General features: G+C 35.5%; 1 protein-coding gene across 23 annotated transcripts in view; it reads right to left on the bottom strand.

The window, feature by feature from the left end:
- The window catches only part of DLG2 (discs large MAGUK scaffold protein 2), a 2177398-nt gene that overhangs the window by 1072781 nt on the left and 1082163 nt on the right, over positions 1–22454 (bottom strand). The window lies entirely within an intron of this gene.

The following is a 22454-nucleotide window of genomic DNA, read 5'->3' as shown; positions in this document are numbered from 1 at the left end:
TTGATTCCCTTGAAGAGTTATGAATACAATTGAAGCATTTTCTCTCTTTAAAATGATTTTCACACAATTGGGAAGAGGATTTGTAATAAGAACAGAATTCTTCAAGTAGTAAATGCTGATTAATTCCTTCTGGTTCAGAATAGAGCAATTCTCAAAACAGTTTAAATTGACAAGTTGACTGTTTCCTTTTTTTAATTTCAAACAGAACTTTTCCTAACTCTGAATCGTTCTTAAGATTTCCTTTCCCATCTCTTATCACAACAAAAACCTTCTCAGAGGACAGCTTTTTGATGTGAGAGAACCACCAAACTCTGCCATCCACTTCCCTTATTTTCAAAGGGAGAATTTCAACATTCTTTCACAAGAAAATACATGAAATTGATCCAACTTAAAGCAGCTGATTTCCAGGCAGAATAGTATCACTTAAAAAGATTTATCACAAAAGTGACTGGAAGAGCACATGGCATTTTCAGTAAGGATAGCAATTTTTTTGGGGGGGAATACAAGAAAATTCTGTTTCCATTTCTCTCAACCACAATTTTACCAACTCAGTCCTGAAGAAGCCATTTTGAATTACTCTTAAGGTTAAGTTCACAACTACACAACACTGAATGAGAAGAAAACAATTTACTAAAGTGATGATTTCCACAACAGACTTTCTTCTCTCTCTACACTTGCTTCATTCACTTATACCTAGAGTTTCAAGGATCATCCTTATGCAGTTAACTCCTAAATCTATATCAACACCACTTTCCTCTCTTTTGAGCTCTGGACTTGCTTCTCTAACTGTATAGAATTGCCAAACTTTTGATCACTACCATTACAAATATGGTTTATTTCCCAGAAGGTATGCCAGAGCTTGGAATGGTTAGGAATGGGGGAGGGAAATAGAATTTTCCGAATCACACCTGCACAGCTGCCACAATTAGTCCTGGATTATAATTTCTTCTAGGTCAGAAAGGGGGAATCTTCATATTTAGCTCAGCTATGGGAGGGGATAAAGTACATAGTATTGGACTTTTAACAAATGAAAGATATATTCAGTTATATTGGAGACCAGCCCATTTTTCTATTCTCTGAGAACTTAATCGCATATCCCATAGGTTAAAGGTGGTTTTCCTTTTTGCATCTCACAGTCCCCCAGAGCACCATTCCTATCCCTTACTTTGGAGATCATTAGTTGAGAGGAAATAGCCACAAAAATGTTGTACTAGTATCTCAAAGTAAATCACTGTGTCCATTAAGTCCAAGACTTACACTTTCTTCTGAAAATGGTCTCATTTTGAATTTAGTAGTTTTGTTGGGGCACTACCATTCATCTGGTCTTCTGTGTTCAAAACTTTGGTATTGTATTGGCTCTTCTTTCTCTTTTACCCCTAACAGGATTTGGGTTACTTTAGTCAATCATTAGGCCTGCTTTTCTCTGTTATTTATTTGTCAAATGAAGCAGTTAAACTAGACAGACTCTGATGTCTCTTCCAGGTCTAAATCCTATATTCTTGAATCCAAATGGCTATATAGGTTACCAATTATATTTTTACAATCGTGTGTGTATGTACATTCATTAGTGTGAGTCATGAGATTCTCATGATTCTCACTATTGCTACTCTAGAAAAGGTCCTGATTATCATTCATCTAAAAAATTGAAATTATCTCCTACTGGTTGTTTATACCTCCACTCTCTGGCTAACCCATCCTTCATCTTGTTTCCAGAACCCTCTTTCCACTGAAAAGATATAATCATGTCACTCTGTTGTGTAAATGTATATTACATATGCTCATATACAACATGTATATGTTTATATATAGGTATATACATACATTTATGTATCTAAATTTATATATGTGTAGATATTTCTTGAATTTGTATTTATATAAACATTTTTGTAATCAGTGAAGTGTGTCTACATATATAAACTATATTCCCATACAGACATATATATGGGAATGTATGTATATGTGACATACATCAACATATATAATGAGTGAGTTGTCTGTATATACCTATGCACATACATATATACACACAAATTCACTTATTACATTTATAGATATGGGTATTTGTTGTGGAGGAGAGAAATTACAAGGCATGCAGCAAGACAAGAAGCTGGAGATGGATCAGCTGTCAATCAAAGGAAAATTCCATTTGGAATGTGACCAGGAAACAGTTGAAGGCAAAAGCCAACAGTGACTGATTTTCTGGGACTTGGCTGAAGCCTCTTTTGGTTGATGGTGGTGACTGTAAAGGAAGAAGCTGGGTTTATCTCTGGGACTTGGGATAATCAAGCTGGAGGTGGCCTGGCTGATTTAAAGGCAGAAGAAGAAGGACAATAGTCCATATAACTCTCTCTGACTGGCTTTGTTTCATGCTAGTGACTGAATTGCCATTTCTCTCAATATCCTCCAACTTAAGACTCACTGTAGATAATAGGGAAACCTCCAACCCTATTACCTTCCATCCTTTATCTTTGCCTATTTTCCCCAATAAACCCTTACTTGAGAAAAAGAAGAGAAAGTAGTATTTCCTCTGAAACATCATAGCTCACCCTGAGTGACTTAGAAGGAGTCTGAAGAAGAAGGGGAAGGGGAAACTGAAGGGAAGAAGAGGGGAGGAAGGGAGATTGGAAGAGGGAGGAAGGGAGATATAGAGGGAGGAGGGTAGGCAAAAGAAAGATAGCTGTCTGATCCATTAGTTATCATTTATCCATCAAATATACCCTCCAAATACTATCTATTACATTGTATAGACAAGAAATTGTACTCATATATGTGTATATGTACACATGCTATTTGTTACATATATAGTATTTGTTACACACATACAAATTTGTATTGAGTGAGATCTGGCTATATATGCATGTGTATATAGATATTTGTATAAGCACATATATGTCATACATACATAGGCAACTCAGAACATACATGCATTTGTCTCTATGTATCTAGCTCTATTCTTAACTACTCTATATCTATATAATCTAGATATATGTGCCTACTTAACTATTGATCTATTGATATGTCTATCTGACCATCTATCTATCTATCCATCCATCCATCCATCCATCCATCCATCTATCCATCTATCATCTATCTAAACCCTAAACCTATTGCCCACTGATCAAATGCCGATTGCTCTGCCTGAAATTTAGGCATTTTAATCAGGCCATATATCTGTGGAAACAACACTGGCTCTGGAGTTCTGAGATCTAAAATTTACTACAGTTTCTGACTACAGTGACCTTGATACAATCACTTCAGTTCTTTGAATTTCAGCTTCCTTATGTGTAAAATGAGGTTACAGGGCTTGAATGAAATGATTTCTAAGCTCTTACCATGGTGAGAGTCTCTGAGCAACCTTTTCCCTCCCTATACTCTATTCTCATATACCTTACTGAGAATAACCTTTGGAGACTGGAGTAAGGGCATTCCCAATAGGGAGAATAAGGAGTAGTTTGAAGAGCCCTGAACTGAAGGAGAAGGATATTGGCTCCAATCTTTTGTATCTATACAACTTCTCTCTCTTCACCACCCACTCAGCAAAGAGCACATTCTCTTTCTTTGAAGAATGGAACCAAGGCCAGCATTTGAAGTCAGCTTTGTTGGGAGGTATAGAAGAACAGCTTGCATTAGCCAAGAAGAGCAATAAAGAAAATCACCCTTCTTTTCCTTTATCCAAGATCAAGAAAAAATGCTAGAAGGAATGACTGGGTCAAATTAAGCCTTAGAGAGCCTCCAACTCTTACAATGTCTCACTGTGATGCCTGGATGCCTCCCGCATCGATACACTGTGACAGTACAATCTCTCCCAGAATGAGAATGTCATGAAATGATGTGTTGGGCTCTTTCCAATCCCATTTAGCCAGGGGGTATTTCTCCAGTTCTTCAAAGGCAGATATCATTGCTCAAAGGACCACTGGCATCTACTGGGAAGACATAACCCTTCCTCCTGCAGGCTTGCTTTCAAAAGTCAGACTAACTGTATACTAGTCATTTGGTGGAAATCAATCAGAATTCTTTAGTGTTATGTATGTCCTACAGCAAAATCGAGAGATTTTCCATACAAATCTCATGTACAACATCACAAGGTTCTCTACCTAGAGTGCAACTACCGGGCTTCTTAGTACAAGGTATTTTATTCTTTCTGCAAAAGAGTGCTCTTTTCAAACAAAATGAAAATCTGGAGGACTTCTGTTTTAATCATCATAGTGTGTCAGCCATATATGGTCTTTAATGAAAATAATATTTTACTTGTCTTTTGTTCTTCTCAACAGGTCTCAACGTCCTTAGCAAACTTTAATTAAGCTTCACTACAATATCTTATTGAAATTGTTTTTGTACTTTCATAGGTGTAAAGGATTTTTTAAAAAGCACTTTTTCTTAGAGGTGACATTTAGCTTGGCAAGTCTGAGGTCATTATATTTAAAGGTAAATATGTCTAACCAGACTGCTGGATTAGGAGACAGATCCACTAATTAAAGATAATCCAATTTTATCAACTGTAATTGGACCATCATACCGACCAAGAGATGACATGAAATTCTGTCCAAATGAGAATTAGCAGTGTACAAGTAAACATGCCTATTTATCCCAGTGATTTAACAAAGACAGATGGGATACAGGGAAGTAACTGCCCAGTATATATTGCAGTGAACTTTCTTTGACCTGGCAGTGACTGCCTAAGGGGAAAAATGACCGATTTTAAGAAGTAAGGTTTTATAATGATGCTCCTGCATCATTTGGGCTAACAAAAATAGTAAGTGTAGATTACTAAGTGAATTGTGGTACAAGCCTATGCTCTTAGAATTTCAGAGAAAATTTCTTTGGGGCAACATGTGCATATGGGAAATACAAATATTAATTATGAAAGAATAGCTCAGAGCAGGGATAGAGGATGATTCAGGAACAAAATTCTCTCTGCATCCATGAGTGACATATTAAGTAACCATAAAATGCTGTAAGGTTCCAGAGACAAAATCTGGATAGAGCCTGCTTTCTGTGATTGCTAGGACAACAGCATTATAATTACAGATACATTTCTAGTTCATGATACCTGTGCTCATGCAACCACTGGGCTAAACCTGCTTTTATAAAAGAGAAGAGAACCAAGCATAATTCAAGTACATTTTGTTTCACAGTTTCATACTGAAACGTGTTTAAAAGCAGAGCTGAGAAAGATTAAAGACATAGAACTACAAAATAAAACCACAATCACTCACTCTCCCATGGGTAGGTGGGTGGGTGATGTTAAAGGCCAATCTAGAAAAGGTGGAATGTGATATTACATAATAGTTTTTCAGTCTTGGTATATTAGTTTACTTGATAGGAAATATGATATAGGGGCAGGTAGGTGGCACAGTGCTGGGGCTAGAGTTAGAAGACTACTATTTATGAATTCAAATCCAGCCACAGAGACTTACTAGCTGTGTGACCCTGGGCAAGTCATTTGATACTGTTTGTATCAGTTCCTGATCAGGAAAATGAACTGAATAAGGAAATGGAATACCACTCCAGTATCTTTGCCAAGAAAACCCCAAATGAGGTCACAAAGAGTCAGGCGTGACTGAAATGACTGAACAACAAAATGGTATAGTACAGAAAGTTCTAAGAACAAGTTCTTCCTGATACATTTATTTGCTGTGTGATCTTGGACAAGTTATTTAGTGCGCTGAGTCTCAGATTCTTCCTTTGTATAATGAAGATTACAATAGCAATGAATCCAGAGGGTTGTTGGAAATATCAAATAAGATACAGTATATCAAGAGTTTTTCAAACTGCTCATCCTTATATAAATTTGAATTACTATTATGATTTAGTCTTATCCCTTCATTTTACAGAGGAAAAAATTGAAGCCTAAAGATCTTGCCCAAGGAAATAGAGGTAGTGCTCTACGATAGGATCTTGGGTTTATAGCCAAAAGATTTACATGTTATTAAGTGTAACTTGTTTATTTTATATACAAGGAAATTGAAGTAAAGCAAATTTAGAAGACTTACATAATGGACTATGTATTGACATAGAAAGGACAAATGGAGACTGAATGCAAATTGAAGCATAATATTCTTCGCTTTATTTTCTCCATGAATTTTTCTCTAGTGTAATTGATATGTTTTCTTTCACAACATGATGAATGTGGCAATATCTATTGTATGATAACTCATGTACAACCTATATCATATTATCTGCCACCTTGGGGAGGTAAGAGGGGTAGGAAGAAGGGAAAGAACATATATTGCAAAATGTCAGAAAATGATTATTAAAATTGTATCAATATTTTAAAAATGTTAAAAATTAAAAATATTTAGAGAAAGTCAAAAGGATATACAGGGGTAGAGCAGCTATTCAAACTCAAGACTTCTGGAATCTAAAACTAATTTTCTATTCTACTGCTTCAAAATCTAGAACTTATGTGTTTTGACTTCTAGTACAGTGTTCTTTCCATTAGAGTAGCTACCATTTAATGAATTGTAGTTTATGTTTTGGAAGCACTTGCAATGATACTGCTGAGAGCAATGGTGGGGGAGCTAAATCAAGGTGCATAATGAATGTAATGCATTATATATTTGTTAAGTGTTTCCCATGTTTAAAGACCTGTCCAAGGTGCTGGAGATACAAAGTCAAAAACAGAATATGGTCCCTGTTCCCAAGGAGTTTATATAATATAAATATATTTATTTATAATTTGTGCCTCAGTTATCAAAAGCAAAATAATACATGAAAATAGTATTTTACTCTGATACTAGCTAATGTTCCTGATGATCACACTTTGTATTCAATTGTTTCTGTCCCCATGGATAATACACAGATAAGCTCTGGCTCCCATGTTGGAAGCACAGTAAATAAACAAAGAGCGGGATAAAAAGCCATAATGACTTCCTCCATTTCCAAATGTGATGTTGTTTTTCTCTCTCTCCCCAATTTAAAATGTTTGGTTTCATCATTTATTATGATAATCTAATATACCAGTACTTGGATATGTCAATGGATCTCATGATGTTGATTTTCCCTACAGTAATGATGATTGCAATCCAGCCATTTCTATCCATTCTACAGGACTCTCCTGCCTATTTTCTGGTAGATTTTTTTTTTAATTCAAGGAATCCACCCAGAGTGCTAGAGGCCTTTCTTATATTCTTTAGACTCTATGGGTATACATTTATATGTCCTGTCTATCTATCCATCTCTCTCTCTTTAAACTGTCTGTCTACTTAACTCTCTGCCTCTCTATCTCCATCTGCCTATCAAATTATAAAAATAGATGTAAATAGATAGATAGATAGATAGATAGATAGATAGATAGATAGATAGATAGATAGATAGATATGTGTGTGGGTGTATATATGTGTATTTGTCTTTCTATCTATACACACATATACACATATGTATATGTATATTCAATCTGGCTAAGGACTGGGCAACTTCAGTATAAAAAGAATTGTCCATGGTAGTGGAAAAAGCCACATCAAGTCATCTAGGATTTCTATTTTAATTCTTGCTCCAACAGTAACATGCCACTTTGACACTTTGAGTCACTTCCTTACACACACACACACACACTTCATTCCTCTATACAGGAGGTGAGTAATTCAGTAGTTCAGTGGACAGAGCATAAATTTGGAGTAGGGAAGTTTTTAAAATTCTCATTCAAATATTGTAATCCCAGACAAATCACTTTACTTCTCTCTTCCTAAATTCCCTTAAGTGGAAAATGGGAATATTAGTGGGTACCTCTCAGGGCTGTCATAAGGACCAAAGGAGGCAATATTTGTAAAATATTTGGCATTGTGTGTATCACATGGTAGCAGCTTAATAAATGCTTGTTTCCTTCCTTCCAAAATGAGATGAGGACTTTAGGATTAAAATGTTGTATATACTGTCAGATGCAACTCAATTGTCTTCAGCTGTCTTTTTCTTTACTCTAGTAAAGGGAGGGATACTAAGAAATAACTGGTTAAAGAAGTAAAAGACCAATAAAATTTGAAAAAAAAAGATATGTGACACTTGGGAAACACTCTGATATTATTATTATTATCATAATATTATTACACAGCATAAATTTTGTTTTTTTTAAATTTGTTAACAGCACTAAACTCATTTGTTCTCTAGGGGCACACAGTAGGGACATATACACTTTTTATCTATATTTCAATCTCAAAGGGAAAAATATCCTTGACCTGAAAGTGAATTTATATAGCATTAATTTTAACTAGGGCCAAAAGGGCAAGCAAATCAATCAGCTTCAAGGAAAGCTATCTTTTGAGTCAGCCTGTGTTCCTGATCTGGGCCTGGCATGTGCGCTCTTTCTTTCTGTCTTCTTACCATAGTCTTGACTTCTTGCTGACAGTTCTAATGACTCCTCTCTAGTCGCCGGGGGCAGAGAACTTGAGTGTGGGGGCAGAGAGAATGGAATAATGCACGTGTCATTACCCGTGATATATTTTATCAGACAGAAACGAGTCAGAAGAATAAGGTCTATGAAATAATGTCATGGCAATGAGCTCCCACTCCCCCATCCCCCACCAGAATGAGAGGTAGTGTGGGGTGCTGGGATATTGATATTTTTGGGAAAGAAGTCTCTAAAAGAATATGACTATCATATAGCCAAGTCAAAATTCTAGTGACATAAAGACCCAGAAACAAATGTTGCTAAATTTAGATTTTTCTCTTTTCTATCTCTATATTCAGCCAGTGTGGGAAAGGATCTCTTCCCCAAGATGGTTCAGTCTACAGCTACATCCCTGTGATGCAGGGGAAAATAATATAAGTTACAGGAAGGGGTCATTTGAGACAAATTAAAGAAAAGCTCTCTCAGAGGCAGCCTCATATAGTTGAAGAAACATTGGTCAGAAGACCTGAATTTAAGACCTAACTAACTTTGATGTTTATTAGCAGCTTCATATTCTACAAATCACTGAACTACCTTTTTGTCTCTGTTTACTTATCTGTGGTATAGGGCTGATAAAGGACAAACCGCTATAACAAAAAAGCTTCATGGGGCATAACAATAAAATAAAAGGAGTAAGATTAAAAAAGAATAAAATAAAAAATATGAGTGGATATCAAGTTACCAAGTTTACTCTTCTGAAGGGAATTGGATCCAGAACTAATAATAACTATTATTCTTGGCCTTCTTGTGAATGACCTCATTGATATCTATCTACATATACATATAATAAAGGCTTATTATGAATATACATATATAAATATATGTATATATGTATATATGTATATATATATATATATATATATATATATATATATATATAAAGGTTTGAGGTAGACTGGGATGATCTTTTTCTATTCACCATATAGCTGAGGAAACTGAGGCCTACAGAGACTAATTCCCTTGTTGAGCTATTGATAAGTGCTTAAACCAAGAAATAAAAATAAAATATTCTGGTATTTAGTCCAATATTTTTACTATTATTTGTGCAGAAGATAAACACACTTCACTATGCAGAAATTTTCTTCCTTTGTCACATGGAGGAAATAGCCTATCCTTTTAATCTTTGCATTGAACTAAACCATTGCACAGTGGTTAGGCTAATTGATTTGAAACCAGGAAGATATAAGTTCAAATTCTATCTCAGATCTTAAGAGTCTGGGCAAGCCAATTAAATCATGCCAACAAGCATTTAGTAAGCACCTTCAATATGCCTGATGCTACACTAATCACTCTCTTAATCACTATCTGTCTCAATTTCCTCATCTGTAAAATGGGGTTATTAATAGCGCCTACCTCACAAAGTTGTGAGAATCAACTGAAATAATAAATATAAAGCATTTTTCAAGCCCTAAAGCTCTATATTTGTTCTTATTTAGTTATTTCAATTTATGTTTGATACTTTGTGATCCATTTGTAGTTTTTTTTGGCAAAGATACTGGAGTGGTTTGCCATTTTCTACTCTAGCTCATTTTACACATGAGGAAACAGACAAACAGGGTTAGGTGACTTGCTCACGGTCACAGAGTTAGTATTTAAGGCTATATTTAAACTCATTCACTGCGCTATCTAGCAGCCCAAAGTTCTATGTAAATGTAAGCTACACTCAAGGATTCAAAGGTTCTCACAGCCCCTATACTATTCTTTTTGTGTTTTCTTTCCTAAAGTGTTAGTATTTAAATATTCCTGATGAACAGGTGTTTGTTGATGAACATTGAGCCAGCATACTCCATGGGATTATCAGCTTCTCCTTTATTAAGCAAACTATATTCCTATCTGTTTCAGTGATTTATTTGGAAAGAGGTAGGCTAATCAGGTGAAGAAAACCTGGTCCAGTAAGTCAGGATAACCAGGCTCCAGGTCTGTCTCTATCCATATTTGTGTTATCCTGAAGAAATAGTTAACCTTTTTGCTTTACATTCTTTGTTGTCATCATAGATAAGACAAAAGTGATTTATATAAGAGTACGAGGTTGCTATGACCTTGCATAGAAGCAAAAATATGGATTAAGTAAATAAGATAGTTTTTCTACCTAACTTTAGTATTTTTTCCCATCTTTAGATATCTGACCTCAATGCTTCAATATTGCTTTTTTGCCCTGGATTCTAAAGCACATTTCAGTGTTATTTTGATATGAACATATCAGATTGACTCTAAAAATGGTGTCATTTGTATTTCCTGATCAATGTTGCTGAAAAATCTGCTGAACACCATGAATATTTTTCTATATCCTTTTATAGAGAAATCTCAGACATGGATACTTGAGGTCATCAGTTAAAAAATGCTGCATTTGGATTCAGGGGATCTGAATACCTATTCAGTCTCTATTACTTTCAACCTAAAGATTTTGAGCAACTCATATCTTTTCTCTTGGCCTCATTAAATTGTTTGAAAATAAAAGGCATGGATTACTTGATTTTGAAGGTCTCTTCCCATTCTAAATTTTCAATCCAATGATTTAACGTTTTATAGATGGAAGAGACTATAGAGAATATTCAGTTCAAGGATTCAATCAACCAATCAGGAGCAGCTTGATGGCTCAGGGGAGACTTGAGATCCTGGGTTCAAACCTGAACTCAGGCATTTCTTTGCAGTGTGACCCTAGTCAAGTCACTTAACCCCAATTGCCTAGCTCTAACCTCTCTTTAGGAGTCTGTATTTAGTACCTATTCAAAGAGAGAACACAGAGCTTTAAAAAATCAACCAATAAATAAGTACCTACTATGTTCCAGGCATTATGCTAAAAATTGGGGTTTCAAATGCAACAACTGACTTAATCCTTAATCAAAGGAATTTATATTTTAGTTTTCTTATTTTATGGATTAAGAACACAAGACCCCAAATTCTATTTTATATCTCCAAAGTTGAACAGATAAGCAGAAGACATGGGTTCTGAACCAATATCCTAATTAGTTTTGAGCTTCTAGAGGGCAGGTACTGTCTTATGTTTATTTGGAATCCCTACTAGTGCCTTGCACATAATACATGCCTAACAAATGCTTACTGACTGGCTCCAAATTCAGTGCTTTTTCATTTTCAAGAGCATATTATTGTTATATTCATAAGCTAAAGAGAAAGTCAATTGTCCTTTTTTGCCATAAGGAATTCAAAGATCCATGGGAACTATACCTGGAAGTTGGTCTAAAAAAGTTTTAAAATTTACATGCTTATTTATAACACTGTCATTTAAAATATTATTATACTGTAATTATTCCCATCATTTATTATTATAATTGTTTATTTTTCTACACCCTTATATTAAGGCAGGGATAACAGCCTCTTCTACTATTCATTAGCATCTAGGGCAATTCATAACCAGTGATTGAGAGTTGGCTGATTTTTTTCTCCTGTCTGGATCAGCTAATATAGTAAATAGACTTGATAATTTTTTTTAAACTCTTACCTTCAAACTTTTTAAAAATTATTTTCTATAAACCCTTATTTCCTGTCTTGGAATCAATACTATGTATTGGTTCCAAGGCAGAAGAGTGGTAAGGGCTAGGCAATGGGGGTTAAGTGACTTGCCCAGGGTTACACAGCTCCGAAGTTTCTGAGGTCACATTTGAACCTAGGACCTCCCATCTCTAGACCTCACTCTCAATCCACTGAGCTACCCAGCTACTCCCACCGTCAATCTTAATATTAATTCTATGGGCAAAGGACATGAACAGGCAGTTCTCAGCCAAAGAAATCAAAACTATTAATAAGCATATGAAAAAGTGCTCTACATCTCTTATAATCAGAGAGATGCAAATCAAAACAACTCTGAGGTATCACCTCACACCTAGCAGATTGGCTAACATGACAGCTATGGAAGGTAACGAATGCTGGAGGGGATGTGGCAAAGTGGGGACATTAATTCATTGCTGGTGGAGTTGTGAATTGATCCAACCATTCTGGAGGGCAATTTGGAACTATGCCCAAAGGGCGATAAAAGAATGTCTGCCCTTTGATCCAGCCATAGCACTGCTGGGTCTGTACCCCAAAGAGATAATGGACAAAAAGACTTGTACAAAAATATTCATAGCTGCGCTCTTTGTGGTGGCCAAAAATTGGAAAACGAGGGGATGCCCTTCAATTGGAGAATGGCTGAACAAATTGTGGTATATGTTGGTGATGGAATACTATTGTGCTAAAAGGAATAATAAAGTGGAGGAATTCCATGGAGACTGGAACAACCTCCAGGAAGTGGTGCAGAGCGAAAGGAGCAGAACCAGGAAAACATTATACACAGAGACTGATACATTGTGGTACAATCGAAGGTGATGGACTTCTCCATTAGTATCAATGCAATTTCCCTGAACAATCTGCAGGGATCTAAAAAAAATACTACCCACAAGCAGAGGATAAACTGTGGGAGTAAAAACACCGATGAAAAGCAACTGCTTGACTACAGGGTTGGAGGAGATAAGACTGAGGAGAGACTCTAAATGAACAATATAATGCAAATTCCAATAACAGGGAAATGGGTTCGAGTCAAGAACACATGTGATAACCAGTGGAATCATGCATTGGCTATGGGAGAGGGAAAGGTGGGGGGTGGGGGAGGGGAGGAAAAGAAAAGAAAATGATCTTTGTTTCCAGTGAATAATGTATGAAAACAACCAAATAAAATAATGTTTAAAAAAAAAACATATACATCCCCAACTCTCCAAAGTACTGTGATGATATATATATATGTATATATAAACTTTTTATGTAGTTAAATGACAATAAAATAGAGATATAGATCAATAACTAGAGGGAATAGTTGGATGAAATGAAAGATTTGTAAAATGAGGAGCCTTGGGCATGTTTGTAAACAGGTAGGGAACAGGTCCTAGCTATCAGTATTACAAATAGTAACATAAAAATCATTCAACTGAAAATAGAAACAATTAAGTACTTTTCTAAAGAAATCAGAGAAAAGAACATATTCGGAATTTGAGGAAATAACGTACATTTTGCATCCTACACTGCAACTGTCCTAATCTGGAAGAAAAGTGAGTTCTTTATGATGATGCTTAATTATAAGTATGTAGGGGGAAAAGCTATCACTGTTTACATTTGGGGGCATTGCCATGCCCCCAAACCTTCTAAAGCTCCATATTTAACTAGAGAATCAAATACATATTTCTAGCTCATCCACAACCTGCATTTTCATCCATACTTCCTCTTACTCTCCTACATAATTCTATTTTGCCTTTTTGTTCCTCATCTTATTCTGAAACAAATCATGTATATTCCCATCGTAACCTAAAATCTCCTTTCCCCATAGTTATTTGTTCTGCATAGAGATTTCTGTGGAAACTATCATATGTTCTAGTCAGTCAGTGCTTAACTATATACCCTCTTTTCTTTTTGCATCATTGCTCAATTACTATCTACTTAACTCTTGAATTGTTATTTCACCTTTCCCATTATAGCTAGGTCTCAATTAGTACCAATAATGTTCCCCTGAAGATATCCCATTAGATGAATTTGCACTACATATTTCCACTGGGCTGGAACCAATTACCAAATTTTATATAACCATAAATGTGAATAGTGCAAATTCAAATACATGGGACCACTTGATGGGATCCATTATTTGACCTATTGAGGCTCTGGTTGTACTTTATTTTGTATTTCTTGTTTAAGGACAAGGAATAAGTACAGAGTTCTGTATTCACCTCCCTAATGTCAGCCACCCACCTACATGTTGAGTTCACCATAGTGTTGACTTACAAAAGGAGCTCCAATATCCCTAGAATGAATTTTTCCATCTTTCCTAATACAAGCTTGCCCAATACCTCAAATGGAATCATTTTATTCATAATTTGAAAATTTGGAAAATGAGAAACAAAAAATGTATCTATCATTAAAATTTGACATGGGATGCACAGTCATGATGTAGGAGAAAAGTCCATTAATTGTTGGGTATTGGGACACCTTAACTTTTGGTTCAGATGATTTATCCATGAGAATCTCATTCATTCAACCAAGTATGTCTGATTCTCTGTTTTGTTGTGTATTAAATAATCTATGTCTGTTTGATGTTTCATGGATTTGTAAAAAGGATTTCCCTATCTATTATCTACATGATCCTCAAACTTCATTAGCTAGACGGGATAGGTATTAACATCTAGATCTTTCAAAGTTGGTTTTCAACTCTGTTTCCTTGGTGTAGTACTACTTCTCACCATTTAATGGGCAAGATAATTAATTCTTTTCCAGAAAGGCAATTTGTTGTAATCAAAGAGTCTCTTCTCAGGAAGATTTGGTGTATTTCTGCTAATGTATCATTTTGTACTCCATTTTTCAAATAAGCAGATTATCATCAATATAAATATGAAAATCCATGATCCATGTTCAAACCATGCTAATTTTGTCCTTCAGTTTGTTGTCTGAAAGCCAACAGGATATCTTGAGACATGCCATCTTCACTCAGGTCATCACCTCCACTGCCTCCCCACTGGAAAACTGGACTCTTTTTGTGCTTTGAAGGTCCAGGTTTAATGTTATTTTGATCAATTTTGTGGTGCCTTAATTCCTTCTTAACTTCTTGAGCCCTATTCTGCCCCTCTAGCTTCCATGTCTGATTACTTCCATTATTAGAATTTAAGGTCCTTGTGCACAGGACTATTGATCAGACTTTTATTTATATTACCAGTGCCAGGAACATAGAAAACCTTTGATAATATATCTTTTTTTCTAACTTTTTCTCTGCCTCAATTCATAGGATTGCTGCTTCTGAAAAATGATACATGACAGTCATCATACTACATCTTGCTGAATTGACTATCTACCTTATGTTTGAAATACTCCAGAATGCTTCTCTGACTTTGCCTACTTTCTTGTCACACTTCCCCATTTTCTTAGTTTGGCAAACATTGATGAGGATTAGACAGGACAGAGGAGCTCCAAAAGAAGAGTATGATTTGAATATCCTGGGTTTGAAAATTCATGTTGATGGTCTATTTAACTTTCTTTACTGCAACAACCCTCCTCATGCTCCTTCTATTTCTTATTATTTAATATGTTTCTTCCCAGACACATACAAAGTGAGGTAAATACTATAAAAATTCTTATCCCCATTTTCCAGGTGAAGATGAGGTCCTCAAAGGTGAAGCAACATATCCATGCTCATACAGTTGGTGAGTAGCAGACCTTTGAACCCAGTTCTTCTGAGAACTTAAATATGTCTTATGTTCTACATTTCCTGAACTTATTTGACAAATTTGAAGAGATTTAAAGAGAGGTTACCAGAATATAGTGACGTGACACAGAGGATAGCACAATGACCATGAAATCAGCAAGACCTGAATTCAATTTTGGCCTTAGACACCTACTAGGCATGTGATCTTAGTCAATTAACTTAATTTGGCAGAGATGGGGCAATGATGTAGATAATAAAAGCACCTATCTTCTAAGGTGGTGCGAGGAACAAATGAAATGATATTTATAAAGCATTTACTATATAATTCCTTGTATATAGTAGGTACTTCATAAATGCTAGCTTTGGGGAAGATGACTATGATAATGAACAAAAGGAAAATGATGATGATGATAAAGATGATGGTGGTGGTGGTTATATTGAGAGAACTATAGATCAGGCCATTTAATTTTGGGAAAATAAAAGTTCATGAAAATCATTGTGTCTCCATACTAATTATCTGAGGAGCTCTCCTGTAAAAGAGGAATTAGAGTGTTAGAGAGGAATGGTTTGTGCAGTCAAAGCACCATGGGTGCTAATCATATTTCTGTTATTTATAACCTGTATGACCTTGCACAAATCAAGTGAATTCTAAGAGACTCAATTTTAAAATAAAGAGGTTAGATTAAGTAACTTGAAGGTTCCTTAAAATTCTAAATCTATGTTTCTATGATAACAGATTTTGTCTATTTGGAACCAAAGGGAAGAATCAGAAGTTCTGCAAAAGTGAACATTGAAGAGAGGAACATTTTCAACCAATGTGAAGAAAAATCATAGAATTCACAAGAAGAAGGCTAGGTATAGTGAGTAGAATGTTGGATCTGCAGTTAAGGAAACCTGAGTTCAAATATAGCTTAATTTAAATATTAGCTATGTGACCCAGAACATGTCATATAGCTTTTGCCTCTGTTTTTAATCTATAAAATGGAAATAATACTCAACTTTGAAATTAGTTTTTTGAGGATAAAATAAAATAATATATGTAAAGTACTCTATAAATCTTAAATAAAGCTTCTTTGAGAAGCAGTATGGTTCAAGCATAGGATTTTTGTATCAGAGATCCTTAATTTGAATTTTTACTCTGTACTTTACTTACTGCCTATATGTTATCTTAGAAAAATCACTTAAACTCTATGGGCCTCAGTTTCCTGAATCAATAAAATGAGGAAGTTGGACTCAATGATCACAGGATTCCTGTCCTGCTCTGAGCATGTGGACCTATGAGACTTGAGTTCTGAGTTACTCTGATTACTAATATAGAATGGAAACATTTAAAGTAGAATTCTTATATCTTGTTGGGGTTTTTGGGGGTCAAGTACTTTCTGAAGCTAGTTTCCATGGAAAGGAAAAATACAATGCAACAGTCATCATTCTACCTGGAGAAAATGGCTAATCTATCAAATGAAGTTACTTCCACTAGGCTCCATTGGTGTAGAATCTGTACATTTACTACACTTTCCCCTGAATAAGTCTCAGTCAGCAATTCAGATCCAGGCATCCAGGAATGAATTGGATCTGGACTAAGAAAGAAATCCAAGTGATGACTCAGGACCACAATTCTTTGTGTTAGCAAGAAGCACCAAAGAGTGTGAAAGCCAATTATAGGAGTACCAACCAGGCTTCCATTCAAGAACCAAATGAAGAGAACAAGGGTGTAGGAAAATGAGAGGGAGTTCTTTTGTTGAAGAACATTTGAAATGGATCACTAGCACATCTAGCCTCTTTTTAAAAATCCCCTCCTGTGGCTTTCAATATTCATTGTCTCCTGGTGCTTTATAGGCTACAGTTTCCAGCATCTTTCAGAGAATTCTAAAGTAGAGGGAGAGTGGAACTTGCCTTCTCCCCTGCTTACCTAGAAATATAAGCCCAATGATTAAAGTGAAATATCTGCATTTCCAATAGAATCCAAACCAAATGGAAGATCAACTGCTGGTTTTGAGTTCGGTCTTTGAAACAAGGTTAGTTGCTGTTTTCTTATGAGCTAAGAAGTATAAAGTATGTTCTGTACCAGGAATGTTCTTTCCTACCAGTTGAGCCTTCTTACTGTAACTCTGCCTACTGAATATCTTCCTATCTTTTCAGATCTCACCTAAGATGTCACCTAAACTTTCCCTAATCCTCTTGCCACTATCAGATTCACTTTAAGAAATATTTATGAATGAAAAATCAAGGCAGTCCCTACTCTAAGGGAAGTCACATTTTGGGGGGAGAAATGGTGTGTGCATGTGTGTGTGCATGTATCTCTCTATACACATCACACACATATATATCTCCATACACACATATGTATATATACATATGTGAAGATGCATATGCACCTGTATATAATTATAAATGTACCTAAATACCCATTTGTATGTGTCTGTATATATAATTTTTATTCTAGTCTCTCCTATCCTACTCTATCCTATTAATGTGTCTTTAGGTACATATCTATGAAAAGGCCCAGTGATCTTCCAACTTACTGGAAAGACTGTAGTTTGCGATTTTTCTGCTCATATAAAGGGTATGTTGTTCTGCCTACTCCAAAGTCTGGAGCATGCAGGAGACTGGGGCTCATGATCACTGAGAAAGGGGGAAATTCTCTGGACTAGCTCCAGTGGGGGGAATTTTAATAAATAATGAGGTTAACAATAATGAGAGTTTATGTAGCATTTTAAGTTTTATGAAGTGCTTTTCATGTTACTTCATTTGATCCACAAAATAACCCTTTGAGGTAGATCCACTTTTTAGTCTCATTTTACACATGAGGAAATGAAGAAAAAGAGATTAAGTGACTTGCTCAGGGTCAGGCAGCTACTAACTGGCTGAGGCAAGATTTTAATTTGTGTCTTTCTGATTCCAAGTCCATTTATTATACATATAGAGGGAAGTGAGAAGAAGTTTGAGGGGCAGCTAGGTGAGTCAGGGATAGAAGTTAGGAAGACTTGAGTTCAGATCTAGCCTTAAACACTAACTAGATGTGTGGCCTAGAAAAGTCACTTATCCTCTTTTTTTGCCTTAATTCACTTGTGAAGGAAATGGCAAACTACTCCGATATCTTTGCCAAGAAAACCCCATGGACCAACATGGTCCATAGAGGAATGAAGAGTCAGATATAATTGAAGAAGTGAACAATAACAACTGGGAGAAGAGAAAAGTAGTGATATTTTGGGTAGAGATTGAGCAGGGGTAGGGAGAAGGGCTTCTCATGAACAGCTCTACTCTTTGCCCTATAATATAATATACCAGGCTACACTCTGGGAATTGTAAAAGGAAAAAAATAGCCCTGATATCAAGAAATACTAGGGAGATGTAATATTCATGTAACTTAACAAATAGAATATAATTTGAAAGTGGAGAGAACACCAACAACCAGAGAATCAGAAAAGCCTTCATATTGAAGGTTGTCCTGGAGTTGAGCCTTGAAGCAAGCCATAGATTCTAAGGTGTCCTAGTGAGAAGGACCTATATTCCAAGTATCCATGCTCCTCACAGCACTTCTTACTTCTCCTCTCTTTCAAATTTCTATTCACTGATTCTATGGCTAATCATTATATGGCTAATTTACATTATAGCTCTTTGTGTGTCTGTCTTGTCTCTTGGAGAGAATACAAGCTGTTTAAATAAGGGAATATTTTCTTATGCTCCTTGTTGGGCAAAGCACTGGGTGTTATACTTAGAAGGGGCTTAAAATAATTTTATTTTTATGAATTTATCCACAACTAATTTGCCATTTAGCTGACAGCTTCTTATTGATACTCTTCACCATTATTGAATCCTTCTGCATACTCTGGATCAGCAGCTGTAACAGAAAATAGCTGGCCATCTTTTCAAAGGTAATCTCCAGTAATCACTTCTGCCTCTAATAACTTTTGCAATTACAGCTCCTATTTCCAGTAAAAGGAAGGCACATTGTGTTAAGCTCATTTATCTCAAATTCAAGCTCCATAAATGAAAAGAAAAGTCAGGAAGGGGGGGGGGGAGGCATACAAAGCATTCTTCACAATAAAACAGATTTAGTTCCACACTTGAAATGACCAGGGCAAATAATGACTCTGACATTACCTTAAAACTAAAAATTCATGATGGAGCGCATTCAATCTCAATTTCATTCAAAGCACATTTGGGCTTACTTGAGGTCCTAAACATGTTGGGAATTTCACTTTCAGCCCAAGTGAAGTAAAGAAATAAAGCCACAAATAAAGTAAACTTGAGGAAAATGGCATTTCCCTACAGATTTACTTACAAACAAATTCTAGGTACTTCTAGGAACAAAAAGAAAGCACTAAATTATAAGAATATAATGTTGGGAAAGAATTCTGGATTGTGTCCAAAGGCCTGGGTTCTATTCCTGGGTCTTTTTTAAATTAATTTTAATTTAATTAACAATAGGCAAAACACTTAACCTCTGTTGCCTCAGTTTATTTATTTGGAAGATATAAGTTTTGTATTAGTGGACTTTACTTGGTTTTCTAACCTTTTTTATGTGTGTCAGGGACTCATTTGAAAATCTAGTGAAGACTATCGACTGATTGTCATATTAAATGTTTTTTTAAATGCACAAGTGTAATTCATAACAATTATTGAGATTTTAAAAAGCAATTTCATGAACTCCATGTTAAGGACCTTTTCACTAGACTGATATTCAGAAGTATAACTCAGAACTGTATTCTCCAAAATTTGAGAAAATATTTTGATAGATTTGTCAGCATCTGTTTGTTGCTCATCTTCATAAACACTTTTCAACCGCTGTCAATAAATATTATCTCTGCTCCTTCAGTAATATTCAGCCATTACAGTGTGATTCTGCCCACTTTTTAAAAAGGCAGAGAAGTCTAGATTGAAGGGGAGTGTTAGTTGTCTCTTCAAAATTCTACCCAGAGCAATAGAAAGAGAAAGATATAGGGTAGAAAATAAAGAGAATATAGGGTGGTGCAATGACACTGAATCAAATTTTCCTAGGATTTCCTCTTAGCTTTCAAATTAGACATCTACCTTCTAGTAGCATCTTTAGCAAAATTATTTCTTTTCCAACTCCATATCTGTATAAGTACCATTTTTCCATGTAAAGAAAGAACTATATAGTCATTTATTCAAAATTACATATTCATAATAAGTAATAGACTGTGCATGGTGTTATATGGATGAAAAAAAATGAGCAAGAGAGGGCCTTGACCTTGTGAAACCCACCGTCTAGTGGGGAAGAAGGAGGCATGAAGAGAAAAACTAATATAATTATGGAATTAAAATGAGAATGCCAATACAATGTGCTATGTTACTTCTGAAGAGGGAGATGTTCTTTCTAATTATGGAAAATAGAAAAGACCTCAAGTAATAGGCTGGAACTTAAAGAAGATGTTGAAATCAGACAAGTAGAACTAGGAGAAGGAATGTATTCATGGAATATATATTAATTAAGGTGGAATGATCAATTAACAAGCATTTATTGAGCAACCACTATGTAATATTCTGGAGATTCATCTCTCTTCTCTCCTTCCCCAGGCCAGAAGTGACTTGTCTGTTGAAACTCCAAGCCTCTGCTACTTCCTTAGAACTCTCAGTTTCTTCCTTCTCTTCCCTCGATCTTCTTTAAGCATGTCTGTCCCCTCAAGAGGTGATCTCTTGTCCATATAAAAACCTCTCATCTCTTATTTTACACATATCCCTTTTCATTTTGTGCATTTTGTCACCCAGACAAAGCACCTGGGTTAAAAAAAAGTTACTGCTATTACTCTTATCACTAAGTTTCTAGCTATTTTGTATATTCCCACCCCCAAAACAAAACATCTCTTTTCCCTCAACTATTTCTTACACTTAATTTAGCTAACTAAACCTACTCTAAGATGGGGTTTCTGGGAAATGAGTCAGAGTAGATGTTTTCTTAGTTATAGGGAATTGACACATTTGAACAAAATGTTTTGGACTAATGATGTCCCAGAACAATTAGCAACAATTTAACTTAAATCTACTTGATAATAATCTCTTAGTGATACATTTGAACTATGGTAAATCCTCCAAATCCTTTACTACTTTCGGTTTTACTTCTCTTTAGGTATTACAAATTTTTCAATCTCATGTTATATCTCATCCTATTCTGTCTCTGTAGCTGGCTCCCTAAAAGTCAAACTTCTCTTGTCAGCCCTGTCTATGATGTCCCTGATCTCAGTTTTGTCTTTTATAGTTAGCGTTAGTCTAATTCCTAAGTCTATTTGGTGTTAGTAAATTATTTTACATTATGTACATGTAATTTTTACTGTAGAGCATTTACATACTGTGTACATATATATGTTACATATATACAAGAGTTCTGCTTTGGAGTCAACCAGACACAAAGGTTCTTTAGTCCTTTTCCTCTGTTTGAGCCCTGCAAGAACCTTATTTACAATTTTTTTCATTTTTTTATTGCTATGGATCCTGCTTATTTATGAAAGGATCCATAAGTCAGTGTGTTTAGTGGTCATGTGCTAATATGTCATGGGTGCATGAACATATTTATTCCATGTTGACAGATGTCCTTTTCACATGTCTGACGGGATCTATCTTCTTTCCTGGAGATGTGTGCATGCTGGATAAATGTCTCTAATGCGAAGTTAATATGTTCACAGCACAGCATCTTATGTGACCTGTCCTACGAAGATCTGTGTTCCAGATAGTTCATGGGTAAATTTATCTGTCTCGCATAGTTCATTTAAATTCTTTGTTGGCCCTAGAAAGTTTCTTCTGTTCTTGATCCTTTGTTGGTTCTCTTCATCTTTTCAGGAAACATATTTGACTGTCATCTGTTCTTGATTGTAGATTTTCTTTCTTCTTGCACTGGAACATGTGTGTGTGTGTGTGTGTGTGTGTGTGTGTGTGTGT

This window comes from Monodelphis domestica, chromosome 4 (genome assembly GCF_027887165.1).
Source record: "Monodelphis domestica isolate mMonDom1 chromosome 4, mMonDom1.pri, whole genome shotgun sequence".
In the NCBI taxonomy this organism is placed as follows: Eukaryota; Metazoa; Chordata; class Mammalia; order Didelphimorphia; family Didelphidae; genus Monodelphis; species Monodelphis domestica.
This window is presented reverse-complemented; position numbering and strand designations above follow the sequence as displayed.